Source organism: Micromys minutus (assembly GCF_963924665.1).
Source record: "Micromys minutus genome assembly, chromosome: 3".
Lineage (NCBI taxonomy): Eukaryota > Metazoa > Chordata > Mammalia > Rodentia > Muridae > Micromys > Micromys minutus.
The window spans coordinates 25,502,962-25,518,030 of record NC_137972.1 but is presented as its reverse complement, the minus strand read 5'-3'; the positions used below and the strand labels follow the sequence as shown (position 1 = coordinate 25,518,030).

Sequence of the window (15,069 nt, the reverse complement as noted above, 5' to 3'; positions counted from 1 at the left end):
AAACAGTTTTATGGCTGGGGACCACAATAGGAGGAACTGTATTAAAGGGTCGCAGCTTTAGGAAGGTTGAGAACCACAGTTGTAAAGGCACAAGACACTTGCTGATGTTATACTTTTCACAGACAGCCAGTCCCTTCAACCCAGAGCAAGCTGCTCTAAGTGGGGAGATGGCCCAGAGCCCCTGCAGCCCCCTCCCTCTACACTCTCCCCACACTTGTGCCTTCCTTCCTTCGAGGACTCACCAGGCAAGTCTTCCTGCACACAGTTATTAGCTCTGAACCAGGGGCAGTGCTGTGAGTCCCCTCTGACATCTTGGAAACTTAGGAGTCACTGTAAGAACAGAGGAGTAGATTAGGAGCCGGCTGCGGTGCAAGGCCAGCCCATTGATGTGTTGAGGTAGGAAGATCATCAGTTTTAGACCAGCACCAACTATCTTGAAAACAAACAACAGCCAAAGGCTAGGTGTCTTAGTTGGGGTTTCATTGTTGTGAACAGACACCATGACAAAAGGCAACTCTTATAAGGATCTTATAGATTCAGTCCATTATCATCATGGTGGAAGCATGGTAACAGTGTAGGCAGACTTAGTGTTGGAGGAGCTGAAAGTTTACATCTTGATCCAAAGGCAGCCAAAAGGCTGTCTTCCAGGCAGCTAGGAGGAGAAGGGCCTCAAAAGCCCACTCCTATAGTGATATACTTCCTCCAACAAGGCCACACCTCCTAACAGTGCCACTCCCTGGGCCAAGCATATTCAAATCACCACAATAGCTAAAGGCTTTAAGGGGTCCACCCTTGCAAATGATTTTAATATCCCAGTCACTGGATGAGCTCCTGAGAAGAGACTGGGCTGGTTTCCTCTGACTGGTTCCTGCCAGCTCACCCTTCTGCCACGCAATACAGCCCTCTAATTGGGTTCCACACTTTGGACTTCCTGGCCTCCAGAACTGTGCTGTGCTAGTCTGTGGAATTTATTACAACATAGAAAATAAACTAAGACACAAGTTAGGGTGCTGTAAGTTGCTGTAACTCCAGTTCCAGGAGATCCAGGTACCGCATGCACAAAGCCCACAGACAACAGTGCTGGCAAAACACCCCCACACATAAAACAAAAAAACCAAACAAGCAAATCCTCAGAGGAAGGTAGCAACATGTGCAAAGCCTGGGCAAGTGACTGACACATGGCTAGAGACGACAGCAGTGACAAATCCCATCACCCCCCAACATCAGAACACTAGTAGCAACATCAAACCTAGAGCTCTCTCATTCAACAGGCCTCGAACACAGGATGGCAGGAAGCATTCTTCTGGCCCATCCCTTCCTCTGTCCAGAATCAAAGAAAAGCACCAGTCTTCAGGCACTGGCTGACCCCAAGATTGACAAAACTATCCCTGACCTTCTCCTGCATCCCACAGGGCCCCACCTCTAGAACCACAAATGGGATGCTGGGATGGCCAAGAAGCTCCATTGATGGCTGAGAAAGAGTCACACCCCTAGGACAGCCCAGTGTGAGCAGTCATGGTGCATGGATAAGACAAGTGGACACGGGAGGAGACCCCTAAGGAACTAGAGAAAGGTGTGATATTTATATCAACCATGGGGTTAGAAGACGCAATAGAAGAATCTGACAGTAGAAGCTGAAAAATTCTCCTTTGCTAAGCCATACTTTGTAGGGGTAGGAATTTTTGTTTATTGCCATTGTCTTTAGCTCCTGAAACTGTGCTTGGAGCACTCGATTGAATGAAGGGACCAAATCCCATATGATTCAGGGCAAACGCTCCGAGTCAAACAGAATTGGATTCAGATCTTTTAGTGCAGCTCTGTGGAAGCCGCGCGACTATAACACGCCACTCAGCCTCTCTCGTTCTTCTTAGGATGAAGGGCAATGATCTAATCGTCACAGGCTGTCTAGCACAAGGTAACCTCTGAGAAATGGACACTACAGGCTACTAGCTTCCCCTGCCAGTGCCTTCAGATTCTCCCTAACTCATGGGAGGGAAGTGGCCACAGTGAAGAATCAGGAGGGGCTGCCACTCGCTGGTCTAGCCCAACTCCTATCCACCCACCATGCTGTCAAGGACAGACCAGACCAGCCTCCTTCTCCACTAACTGAGGAAACTGAAGCATGGGACAGTATTCCCCAGGTCCCCACAAAGAACCAGCACAAAGCAGTCATCTCCCTCACCCTAGCATCTTATATCTCAAGATAAGTGCTCCCCAACATGTTAACTCCCTCACCCTAGCATGTTATACCTCAGATGAGTGCTCCCCAACATGTCAGATGAGTGTTCTCACAGTCACTCCAGGGTAAGAAGTAGACATAGATCTCTTGCAAGCCCCAGGATGAGGTCACAGAAGGCTTGCCCTGGAGCCTGGTACGGTCTGGCTTGCTCGCTGAGTAGGTGCAGCACCCAGGTTTCCTAAGACCTGGGGTCTAGGGAAAATTTTCAGTTGCAGTCATAGATCTGTATTTTAGGCCATTAGATGGTATTTGGAAACAGTTCACGTACAGATCAGAATAAAAGGAGCAGAAAGAGGGGCTCCAGTGTTTTCAGTGGTACCTAGTCTTGCAGATCATAATGCGGCTGTGGAAGTAACACAGAGAGACACTGTCACTGCCAGCCAGGAAGACCTCACCTACAGCTTCCAACTGACTTCTGTACTCTAGTTCATAAAAAGGACAAAGGAGAGGGTAAGGCCATCCAGCCTCAGTGGGTCTCCATGGACCTTAGGTCCTCTCCAGGTCTCCAGGAAGAACTAGACTCCCACAGGGCAGGAAATAACCATGTTTAACACTCCAACTTCAACAAGGAAGTGCCATAGGCACTAAGAAATCCAACTCACCAACCTGCTCAGTTACAAACCTGAGGCAAGGAAGGTATCTGCCATTCTTCCTTGAGGCTAGTGTGATTGTTCTATAGGTAGACTGCACTAAGAGATAGAAGACATGGGTGTGTCTTCCAGAAAGGTCCCTTAAAAGGTAAGGGCCAAACATCTCCTAGAGAAAACTTTGTGACCCTGAAGCTCATGAGCCCTGAGGCAGAGCCCGTGACTGGAGGGTGGTGGCTGAAGTTAGATAAACCCAAGAACCCGGTGTCTCCACAGTGGTGTCAGTGGCTTTATAGAAGAGAGACCCCCTGCTAGTGACCCTGCTCTGTCTTACCCAGTGGCCTCTGTCACGTTATGACAGGACAGGAAGCTGGCATCAGATGCTGTTTTTTACTAAGGAGAGTCCTGAGAGATGAAAGGGCCACTCATTAATGGTACCCATTCACTGGAGTTCCTCAAGTGACAATCTAAGAACCCAAGCTCTGTGAGAGTCCTTAAAGCAAGAGTGAGTCCCCCAAGTCATTAGATATTCACAACTGTTCACAACTACAACCAAAGGAGACTGGCACAAGACCACACGATGTGTCCTCCGGAGGGAGCTCTGGATGATGGAAGCTTATAGGTGCTCTTCAACAACTCCAACTTTAGAATACCGCTGCATGTCCCTGTTGATAATCTGAAGTGGAAATGCTCCTAAGTACAAGTTCCAGGGGTTGCGGGGATGCAAAGATCCCAACAGGCCAGACACTGACATCTGACAGCTCAGGTCCCAGAGCATCTAGACGAGGAGTACTCAGTCTGCAGCGCGAGTACAGGTGTTGCCAGTCACGGACCTGCAGCCACCACCTGTAGAAAAGCCCTGCCACCAAGAAGCTCCTCCAGCCAGAGATTCCTAAACTCAGCAGCTGGGACTCCACCCAGCCAAGGTCACTTCAGGGCCTCGGACCATGTGGTCCATACACTGTTCCTTCAAAGGCAATGATCTCAAAGACCAGGTTGAACTTACTCCTGGGAGTGACAATGGCCAGTAATAACTGGAAGCTATTCACATGAGAAAAAAAAAGAAAGCTGAGCCCCCAGCTTGGCTGCCTTCCTTTCCACTGGGACTCAGCCTCCTTGGCCTCACCAGCTGAAGCTTGAACACATTTTCTTCTTCAATGCAAAGGCAGAGGTGACTCTGGCCAAGCTTTGATGGTCACTGCATAAGCACACAGCAGCTAGCAGGCAGGATCAACCTCAAGGGTAGATACTCAAGGGGCAAATGGCTACTGTAGCTGTCTGATAGTGGAGGAGGAGCAGCAAGAACTAGAGAGGCCAAGGCAGGACTGTGCCTCCATGATACAGCAATTGCCTATAGTATGCTAGGCCCTGAGTTCATCCACAGAAGGACAGTTAAGGAAGTAAATACTGTGTGTGAACAAGATCCTCCTGGAATAGAAAACTAAAGAAAAATCAAAGGCAGAACAAAAACAAAAGAGAAATAAAAAAGGAGAGGATACCCACAGGCTTCAGGGGCAAGGCCCAGCATAAACTAAGGAAGCTGCAGTCTCCTGTTTCCCAGCATTCTCCCCAGGAGAAGCAGAAAGAATATACAGGAGTGGTGAGCAGAGATTCCTAAGGTTCAAATGTATGTTCCGGCCTGGGGCTGTGATAAGGGACTGTCATTCCAGCAGGACTGGTCTCTTCCATCCCTTCCTCCCAGAAGTTCTCCATCTCCAATATGGCTCCTCACTAGGCTATGAGTGACTTCATATGTATGGGTATAAACATATATATATATATATATATATATATATACACATATGTGTACTCCAGAGCTTAGGATATGATCGGAAGGGTCGATGAAGAAGCTAACAGGGGTGAGTAGATGGTCCAGCAGTTAAGAATGGTCACTACACAAGCATGAGGTTCAGAGTTCAAATCTCTAGCATCCACAGTAAAAGCCAGGCATGGCCAAACATGTACCAGAAACCCCAACACCGGGAGGAGGAGTAGAGACAGACTGTTGGGACTTACTGGCTACCAGCCTAGCTCCAAGTTCAGTGAAACGTCCTGTCTGAACAGAGTAAGAGTGACAGAGGAGAGCACCCTGTGTCTCCCTCTGGCCTCCACACACCCACCATTGTGCACACATACTATTCAACACACACAAAAGGACTCAACAAACATTTACTGTCCACCCCATAAGTGCCAGGTGCTAGGCACAGAGCAGTGGATACCCAGTCTCCCTGAGGCTGGACACACAGGAGTGAAGGGACAAGCTATGTGGCTAGCAGGGCAAGGGACAGCGTGCACTCTACAGAAAACGGGGTGGGCAAGAATGGCAGCCAGGCTGGAAGGGGCTGGGGCTCTTTGAATGTGTTAGTTTTGGTCCAGTACAGAGGGCCTCCTTGCAGAGGGCCATGGAGACAGAATGGAGACAGCAGAAGGTGGCTCTGAGGGCAGGTAGGTCAGAGCTGACCAAACCCAGGGACTTGCCTCCAGGAAGAAGCCATAGTGAGGAGAACAAGGGATGAAGTGGACAGAAGCTGTGGGGGCTGGATATGAGGGATCGCCAGGTGACGGGCACGGCCCTGACAGTCTCAGTCTGAGCACGCACCTGAGAAACGGAGGAACAAACCAAGAGCGCACAAGCATCTCATCCTGCTGGAGCTGGCTAGAGGTGAGTACGGGCTGGCCAGCCCTGGCACTCCCAGGGTGCGGAGGAGAAGGTCAGTCCTAGGTCAGCAGGGCAGTAGTCCAGCTCCAAGTGGGGCAGGCCCAGCCAGCCTCCCACCCACTTTGTTCCCTGTCTCCTCGAATGGCTGTTAACCCCCAATCCATCCCTCATCTGCTCTAGCCAAGATAGCTAGCCGGGTCTGAGGGCACACGCCTTTAACCCCAGCACATCAGGTTAAACCCAGCAGGTGGATCTCTGAGCCCGGTCTACATAGTGAGTTCTAGGCTCCCCAGTGCTACATAGAGAAACTTCGTCTCAACTCCCACCCTACAACCCCCCCATACCCCCACCCCAAATTACCAAACAGATGAACAGAGTTCTAAAGGTGAAAGCCTTATTCTTGATACACAGCCCATGCCTGCCATTCCTCCCTATATGGACACCTGGTGCTCCCGAGGAGTCAAACATGTCTCCACATAACAGATGGTGGCCCCAATTCAGGGGGCAGAGGACAGTGAGAAGAAAAGTCGTAAGATCTGTGCCCCAGCCACACTAACCCTCACCACAATGGCTCAGGCCACATCTCCCTGCTACACCCCCACCTGGTCAGTCCTCACTCCTGTCCCACAGAGCAAAGGGAGCCAGCATCACTGGTCACCAGGAGGTTCACTGCTAGACACACACAGCCCTGTTCATGCACATTCGAAACTGAGACTGCCTAAAAGACCTATGGGGAAATGAACTCGTATGAGGCACACCAGAAGCACTTAGCCACAGACAATCTCCTCAACCACTGACTAGAAGAGCGGCAGATCTGATGACCATGTGTCTACACTGCTCAGTGCTCCCTGTGAAACAGACAAAAGCAGCACAAGGTGGCACGCCAGCAGTGTATCCTTCTCCTGGAGCACTGTGCCAAAGGCGTGGCAGGCTTATGAGTTAGGACACCAAGGATGGGAGAGAATGGGTCTTGCACAGGCAAGGGCCAGAGGATTGCTTCTGCTTCCAAGGGCTGTTGGAGCCAGAGAGGACAGGGGCCTTCTTATCAGCATAGCCAGGGCCCGGCCAAGACAACTGTTACAAGAAACTGGCCAGATAATACCCAGGTGTGAGCGTTGCTGGGATGAAGGTTGGGTCAGATCAGAACCACAGCAGGGGAAAAGCAAAGCTAACACGGGAATACCGCTTGCCAAGCCTGGTGGTGCTCGCCTTTAATTCCAGCACTTGGAAGAGGCGGGTGGATCTCCTGTGAGTTTGGGGTCAGCCTGGTCTATGCAGTGAGTTCCAGCAGATCCAAGGCTGTGTAGAGACTCTGTCTCGGGGTGGGCGGGAATCTAGCACATTCTGAGCACCAATTAAAACAGCGCACACCACACAACTGCACTCACTGTCTGCAGCCTGCTCAGGGAGCAGACAAACAGACACCCGGTCCTCCAGCTGATGATGTGCCTTATCCACAACATTCCCAAGTGTTCAAGGTTTAGAGAGGACTCCAGTGGGGACACCTCACTTGAAAAGGCAGCTAGGTGTCCTCTAGGCAACCCTTACCACCCCAAGGTGTAAGGCGAGGCAACTGTTAATGCTCTGGGCCCATTTTTCCCATTCCTTACCCTGCCATGGTATTATCCTTCCTTTGCTGTGACAGAGGACTTGAGAAAATCAACCTAAAGGAAGGAAACAATTCTTCAGCTCATGGTTTCCAAGGTTTGTGTTCAAAATCACTCAGGGCCTGTGGAGCCTCAAGACACCATAGCTTGTGCCTGAGTCCATGAATTCTGTTTAGCTCATGGTGGATAGAAAGCAAAGGGGACTCAACATGTCCCCAGTGGCCTAATTTCCTACTTCCAAGACTGATCCCACCACCACCTCCAAGTTTCATCACCTCAAGTCGGTGATGAAGCCTTTTAACATCTGGGGTTAACACTCAAAAGCCCAAAATACAATGCATTGCCAGACCCTTCCTCTGTGGGACCTCAAAGAGATGAGGGCAAGCAGACCTCAGACACCCCAAAGTGCTCAGGTAAAACCTTTCACTAGCCCAAGCCCGCCCGCCTTTCCAGTGCAGTGCTGGACACCATCAACTCAGGGTTGGAGCCTGGGGGAAGCCAGGCTTCACTGAGATACTCCCAAGCACTGAGGACAGGAAAGCCATCTCTGCGACATTCACCTAAACACAGGCCCAAGGAAAACACCTTCCAAAGTAGGTGCTCCCGACTCCACATGAGGGTCTCTCAACCAACCAGACGACCGGCTTACACTCACATAGGCACAAGGTTCCTAGGGACATATCTTAAGGGCACACTCTCCACTATACCATATTTATAACATACAATTAAAATCCTGAGACTCTTACATACTTCTGGCTGATGGAGGTGAGATCCCAGGCCAAATGCCGCTGAAATGGAACAAGCAAAGTGACATTACTCCGGGGGCTGCCGATGTCTCATGAGGACGAAGCTGGCAACAGTGGCAACCCCAGCTTCTCCTCCTTGGCTTGGGCAGGAGATCCTGGAATGGCAAAGCCTGGGCTGTCACGCCATGCCCCTCAGCACCACCCTCCCATCATATCTTCATGGTCCTTTGGTCTTCATCCCCCTCAAAGTAGGCATTCGCCCCTAAGTCCAAGACTGCAGTCATTTATGACATAGCCACCAACTGAGGACATCACACTGCACAGGACAGCACAGCTAGTACCAGGTCACCAGATGACAACCTGGCCCTAGTAACTAATGATTGGGTTTGGTTTGCACCAAGTTCACATCCACATGCATTACCCCCGTGGCTGTGTGGGCGTCAAAAGAATCAGCTCAAGGAAAATTTGACCCTCTGTGAGATAACAGCTCCTGAACCTATGTTGGCTGTCACCCACTGGACCAGCTACAGCACACACGACAGTCCCAGGACAATAGGCTGTGTGAGTGGGAACATGCTTCACATGCTTCACACAGAAGCTGTCCCTTCTTAGAACTGTAGTCACTGGACAACAGCTGGTTTCTAGTCTGAGCCAGTCCTCAGAAAGTAACTATCACTTCATCCACAAAGGACAAGGTTCAATGACTTGACTTTCATTTAAAAAAAAAAATTGCTCTACATAAATTCCAGACTCAGACACGACTGCTCTTCCGAGAACAAGGAGCCAGCGAGTGGCCTTTGGAAAGAGCGGCCATAGGCTCTGGCTTTGGCTGCCGAGCCTGAGTTTGTCTACACCACTAGAGCTAAAGGTGGCCAGTCTGAATCTGGATAGAACAGAAGGTCAACAAGCCTAGAGGAGACACCAAAGTTAGTAGGCAGGAGGGGAAGGCTCAGTGTGGGGCAGTCCTGGGACAAGTCCAGTAGGTTGGCCTGTTCCCACATCCTGGAGCTGGACACTCACAAAGATCTCTCATGCATGCCTCAGAGAAGACATAAACTGCCTCGTTTTGTGTTGTGAGGCAGGATCTCACCTCCCAGTGGGTCCTAGCCTGAGTCAGGTCTACCATACCTGGCTTAAGTGTGACATTATGGATTTCAATTCTATCTAAATTTTTTCTTTTTTAAAAATAAGGTCTAACTGTGTAGCCACAGTTAGCCTGGAGCTCACTATGCAGACCTGGCTGGCCAAGAATCAATCCACATATTTGCCTGCCTCTGCCTCAGGGAATAATAGAATTAAAGGTCTACACCACTGTGCCCAGGAGTAACTGGGATTTTTTTTTTTTTTTTTTAAGATTCTGAAATCAGCACAATGTGGCCATAATTTCAACATTAGAAGTGCTCCTAGAAGGTCACTTCTACCCTGACTGGAGGTGGCTTCCTACTGTACGTCTGGGGCACTCTATGTCTTGGCCTCCTATCCCTAAGTATGAGGAGGGTAGAGGTCATGAAGATGCCAGCGGTAAAAACAACAGCAGCTGTCAAGCCAGACATGCTAGTTTATATCCTTGCTCTCAATCTCAACCCTCAGGAGCTGGAGCCGGAAGGGCCAGGAGTTCAAGGGCATCATCAGCTGTGGATCAAGTTTGAGAACAGCATGGGTTACATGAAACTCTTTCTAAACAAAACAGAGCTTTTAAAAAGCAACTGTCACTAGTCACACGTGATAGGCAGTAAGAAGTACGTGTGTGTCCCAGTCTATCAGAGATTTACGAGATGCTAACTGTGAGGTACTATGGCTAAGACAGATCTATACAAAAGAAAAAGGAGACAGAGAGATCAGTAACTTGCCCAAAGTCACACAGGGATGGACCAGCTAGAATCTAACCCCAGGAAGTCCACAACCAATACATTAAACAGCCTTCTGTAATTATGTCTGCTACTATCTTAATCCAGAAACCACATAATGAGTAGCTACAGTTGTCTGCAAATTACAGATGAGAAGAACATGCGCATGATGATTTTGTCCAGCGAGGCAGCTTCAGGGCCAGGAGTCCAGCCCTCTGACCCCTGCAGCCTGCGCTTTCTCAATTGGTAACATACACAGAGGTTCAATCAGCCAGTGTGGGACTTCTGTAGAGTAGGTGAAACTGCCTTCCCAAAGAGGTCATGGGGAAGGGCGAACAGATGCCACAAGCCTGCCCTCTGAACCAGTCTCTCTCCCATGCAGGAGGCTCACCCTAACACCAACACCTAAGGATCCGCTGCCTTCCCCTGTCTGTCTGGCATGATGCTCTAACTCCTATTCTCAGAGTCTCTCACCTTCCCTAAGATGCCCTGATCCCAAATTTGACTAGCTCAAGGAAAGATGGGGGTTAAGAGATATTTGTATAGAAACTACAGAAGAAAGAACAATGAGTTGAGACAGGAAAAAAAAATCTCCCAGTAGAATGAGAAAGCAGGGCCTGAAGTAGGACCCAGCTCTGTGACTACTAGGTGCTGCTACACACAGAACTCAGGGGGAATTCTCTCCCCCCCGCCCAAGAACCCACCATACAGGGAAGACAGGCACAACCACAACAGAATCCAGCCTTTTGTTGGCAGAAGAGCTTCTTTTTGCCATCAGCAATTTCTTATCTTTCTGGGACAGACTATTCCTTACGGCCCGCTGACTGGGCGAATGCCCAAGAATCAAAAGCTATGAATTCAACATTTTCCCCAAGGGCCCCTTGCCGGTTACTCACAGCGTGTGCACACAGAGAGCAGGACACCGTTCACTCAAGCTGGAACACGTGATGGCCTGGCCCTGTGGACCCCCAGGCCTACAACACGAGCATACTAACCCATAGCATGAGGAGCCCCAGACAACAGTTTCAGACAGAGGGCACTAGTAAGATGGCTACTATCTTAAAGGTGCTTGCTGCCAAGCCTGACTCTGTTTGATCCCTAGGACCTGTGTGTGAACCAAAAGAATATAGTTTTCATGGGGCATGGTGGCACATGCCTTTAATCCCAGGACTAGGGAGGCAGAGGCAGGTGGATTTCTGTGAGTCTGATGCCAACAGCCTGGTCTACAAAAACAAGTTCAGAAATAGCTAGGGCTTGTTTGGAAAACACGTATCAAAACCAATACAGTTCTCTGGGGCTGGTAGGGAAAACCAGGAGGCACTGCAGACCTGTGGAGGCTCCAGACTGTTGCAGCTCCCTATGGAGGTGAGACAAACCTTCACTTCCTGGAAGTGAAACAGATGGAGGTGGAGTGTCATCGGTGGTGGGGTTTCTGCACGGCAGACACCAGGCCTGGCTGCCTTCCCCGGAACCCAAGAACAGCAAACCGTGTGAGTTTAATAAGAACAAATAAGATGGTCTGACACTAAGAGACACATTTCCAGCCACCGAGGCCTCAAAGGAGGGAGTCAGTGGGAGCTAGGGACCGGGAAGACACCCCAGGGTGCCTCCACAGCTGGTGAAGGGATAAAGAAAGGGATAAAAAAGGGACGGAGGAAGGAGGGTTAGTATAGAAACCCAACTCCGGCTGGTTCCTGGTCAATAATGGGGGCCGGGAGGACCTACTATGAAAAAACTCACCAGCCCCTCCCCAGGCTAGGGAAAATGGATGTGAAGGGCTCTGAGGACAAAGGAGTAAACAGGAGGCAGACAGACACTCTCCAGGAGATGCAGCTCAGAGGACCAGGGTCTGAGGACTGGGTTTGGAGGTCCTGAGCCAGCCAAGGGAGGAACCACTCCACTTCCTGTGGCATTTATTGCAGCGTGGTAGCAGCGGGCAGATCCAGGAGTGAACCCAGGAAAGTCTGATTAGTGATGTGAGCTCTGGCCACACAGAATCTTTCTTTCTTCCCACCTTCACAGACATTACTTCACCAAGCCCTCGGGTCCTTTCCTGACAGGTTCTCACAGGCAGGTCCTAAGTAGTAGAGGGGAAGGCTGAGCCCAGGGGCAGCCTTTGGGAGACCAGATTGGCACATGGCTGCCCAAGCTGCCAGGAAGAAGAGAACGTGGAGGAGAAGCTGGGCTGACTTCTGCTGCTTTGCCAGAAGCCTGGGCTGTCTCTCACCAACGACTCTACAAGTTTAGGAAAAAATGAGTGTCCCTAAAGTGAGTCCCAAAACAAGTGTCTAGGATTCCACAGGCCAGACTCATAATCTGCCTCACCCTCCTTGAGCATCAAGAACCCAAGTTGTCTCAAGTCGTTCTCATACAAGCCAAAAACGGACAAAAGAAGAATGAAGTGGGGGTGGGGAGAGCCTAAATCAGTGAATTCAGTTTTATCTCCAGGGGCACCTCAGATGATCCCTCAAAGCCTCTGTGCACCAGGCCAAGTAAAGCAATATAAATGGACTGCTGACTGTTTTACGTTACTCTGTGTGTCGTACAGAAAGTCCCCGTGTTCGCCACCCACTAAGTCCAGTGGGTGTGAGGTGCTGTGTTGGATCTGAGCACACAAAGTGAACGGAACCCCTACCCTTCCCCATAAGCAGGGTTCTGCTGTGTACCCTGACAAGGTCTGTGAAGAAACGAACAAGAGTCAAGGGAAGGGTCTGGACTCTCCTCCAAGGCTCAGGTATAGCAGTCAAGGCCTCAGTCAGGAAAGCGCTGCTTTACCTGACAGACAGGGCTGGGCCAAGAAGGAAGAAACTCGAGCTTGAGGCAGAAGGAAACAAACATGCACAGGTCAACAATAAGCCCAAATTCGGCCCTTCCCGGAACAAAGGCCAGTGGGTTTAGAGCTCAATGAGGAGGCTGGCAGAGTAGGTGAGGCTATCGGAGGCCAGGCTGGACATCCCAAAGATGCGGACACAAGACTTGGGAAGCCAAGGAAGAGAGACCTGCTGGAGCCCAGGATTACAGGCCAGCCTGGGTAACATCCTAAGACCCCATCTCTAAGGGAGGACAGGAGAAAGGCGGGGACACCTACGATTCCAGCGTTCAGAAGGCTGCAACAGGAGGACATGGAGGTCGGATCCAGCTGGGCTGGATGGGACCCTGTCTCAAAAGAAAGCAGGAGTGAGGAGTCAAGGTGTGGTTGGCATGGCACTTCAAATACAAACTGATGAGCATCAGTTAACACCAGCTAACAGGCAAACCAACAGCTGCAACCCTGAGCCTTTAACAACTGTGTAACTCGGTCTATGGAAAGGAAAAGCCAGGCTACCCACCGCATCCCAAACCAAAAATAATAAGGGTTCTGGGACAAGAAAACATTTCCTGAGGCTACGCCTGGCTCCATTCCCATGATGCAGCTCACTGGAAGGGGTAACTTCGGGTAGGATGTTCCATCAGGCTCCCCAGAGAAGGTGAGACCCCAGTAGAAACTGAGGTCTGGAGAGAACTGGCTAAGCCAGCTGAGTAGTTGTGTTTTAGGCACAAAGCAAGAAAGTACAGAGACAAGCAAAGCAGGTGGCTCATGGGAGACACAGGGGAGCACAGCTGATCCCACCCAAAATGCACAGCACCTAGCCTACCGCCAGCTCCCTCGAGACCCACCCTTCCCAAAGGTCTCACTAGGAGACCAGAAATATCAGCTGGGCAGCCCAGGGCACCAAGCTGCAGTCCCGGCTAACACGCTTCAGGAAGAAAGTGGGTACAACTCTCTACCACGAGAGACGGAGGAACAGCAGAGAGCTTTAATTGCTGAGATTAAAAAAGAGAGAGAGAGATGCCAAAGAGAAGGGAGAAAGGGGAAGGGGGAAACTCAAGTTGTTGCAGCATTATGCAAGCTAAATTCCAGGCATAAGCCAGGAAATTCAAAGGTCATGGTTCCCACGGCAACAGTAACCTGACCCATCAGTGTATGTAGCCTTTGGCGGTGCCAGAACCAAAGCAACCTATCCTGCCAATGCTCACGGTGTAGCTCCTGCCAGCCCCACATACCTGCTGCGCAGGCACCCCCACTAAGCCTGCACATGCCCAGCAAGCCACACCCTGCTGTGTGAAGCTCACCTGGTGTTCATGCCAGGCTGCACCAGGCCACAGTGGGTTCTTCTCAGCAGACCCTCATCCTGCCTCCACCCACACCTGCCCACAGTGGGTTTTTAAAATTCACCCCCCCCCCCCCGTGTGGGGTGTACAACCACAGCATACCCAGCCGGCTCGGTACAGGAGGGAGCGGGGAAAGGCTATCGACACTCGTCATCTCTCCCATCTGGTAGCATCCTGTGGCTCGCCAAGCCTCGCCATGTGGAAAAACTGGGGAGTGCCATAGGCAGCGCCATGCTTCAGAGGATGGCGTCAAAAGACAAAAAGAAGGCTTCAAGATGGCGCAGCAGAAGAAAGGCAGCTTGCGGCTAAGCCTGAAACCATGAGTCAATCTTCAGAACCCACAGTGTAGAAGGGGAGAACAAACTCCTATAACAGAAGCCAAGCTTAGTGGCTCATACCTATAAGTCCTGCCCTCTGGAGGCAGAGGCAGTTCAAGGACAGCCTAGAGTACCAAAGGAGGAGTTACAGAAAGGACTGAAGGAGTTTGCAACCCCAAGAACAACAGTATCAACCAACCAGAGCTCCCAGGGACTAAACCACCATTCAAAGAGCACACAAGGACAGACCCATGGCTCACATGCACATGTAGCAGAGATGGTCTAGTTGGGCATCAATGGGAAGAGAAGCCCTTGGTCCTGCCAAAGCTTAATGCCCCAGTGTAGGGGAATGTCAGGATAGAAAAGTGGGAGGGGATGGGTGGGTAGGTGGGGGAGCACCCTCATAGAAGCAGGGGGAGGGGGATGGCATAGGGGGTTTTTGAAGGGGAAACCAGGAAAGGGGATAAAATGTGAAATGTAAACAAAACATACCCCCCAAAAGACCTTGTCTCACTGAAATGGGAACACACTTTGTAATTCTATGGCATGGTAGGTGGAGGTGGGTCAGGAGGACCAGGACTTCAAAGTCATGTTCTACATAGCAAGTTCCAAAACAAGGTGTACTGGACTACATGTGACCTTTGTCTCAAAAGAGAGAGGGGGGAGGAGAGAAAGGCTAACAATAAAGTCTCAGCCCACCGAGAGGGAGAAGACTGTAGCCATGATCTACTGAAAGCCTTGTTTCTGGAGAACTCCTAATTAAGCTCCTAGTGAGTCTAGACACAGGGAGTCCCCAGACCCTGCACCTATGCAGAGACACAAGATGGACACAGAGAGCGGGTCATGAGGCCACATCTCCATTCTCAGCCCTACCCTGGGATGGGATAGTTAAAGTGGAGAGGTGATCCTGAGCCT

General features: G+C 50.5%; 1 protein-coding gene across 22 annotated transcripts in view; it reads right to left on the bottom strand.

The window, feature by feature from the left end:
• Nucleotides 1–15,069, bottom strand: part of MICAL3 (microtubule associated monooxygenase, calponin and LIM domain containing 3) — a 169,445-nt gene that overhangs the window by 133,378 nt on the left and 20,998 nt on the right. The window contains exons 2-3 of one of the 22 annotated variants that reach the window (XM_080914369.1): nt 7,843–7,880; nt 7,096–7,149 (exon numbers count right to left, since the gene is read on the bottom strand). The exons of 20 other annotated variants lie outside the window; for them this stretch is intronic. The gene's annotated coding sequence lies outside the window, so the exon portion shown is untranslated. Of the gene's footprint in view, nt 1–242; nt 331–7,095; nt 7,150–7,842; nt 7,881–15,069 lie in introns of all 22 variants that reach the window. One more of the 22 variants, XM_080914365.1, reaches the window with a different exon arrangement.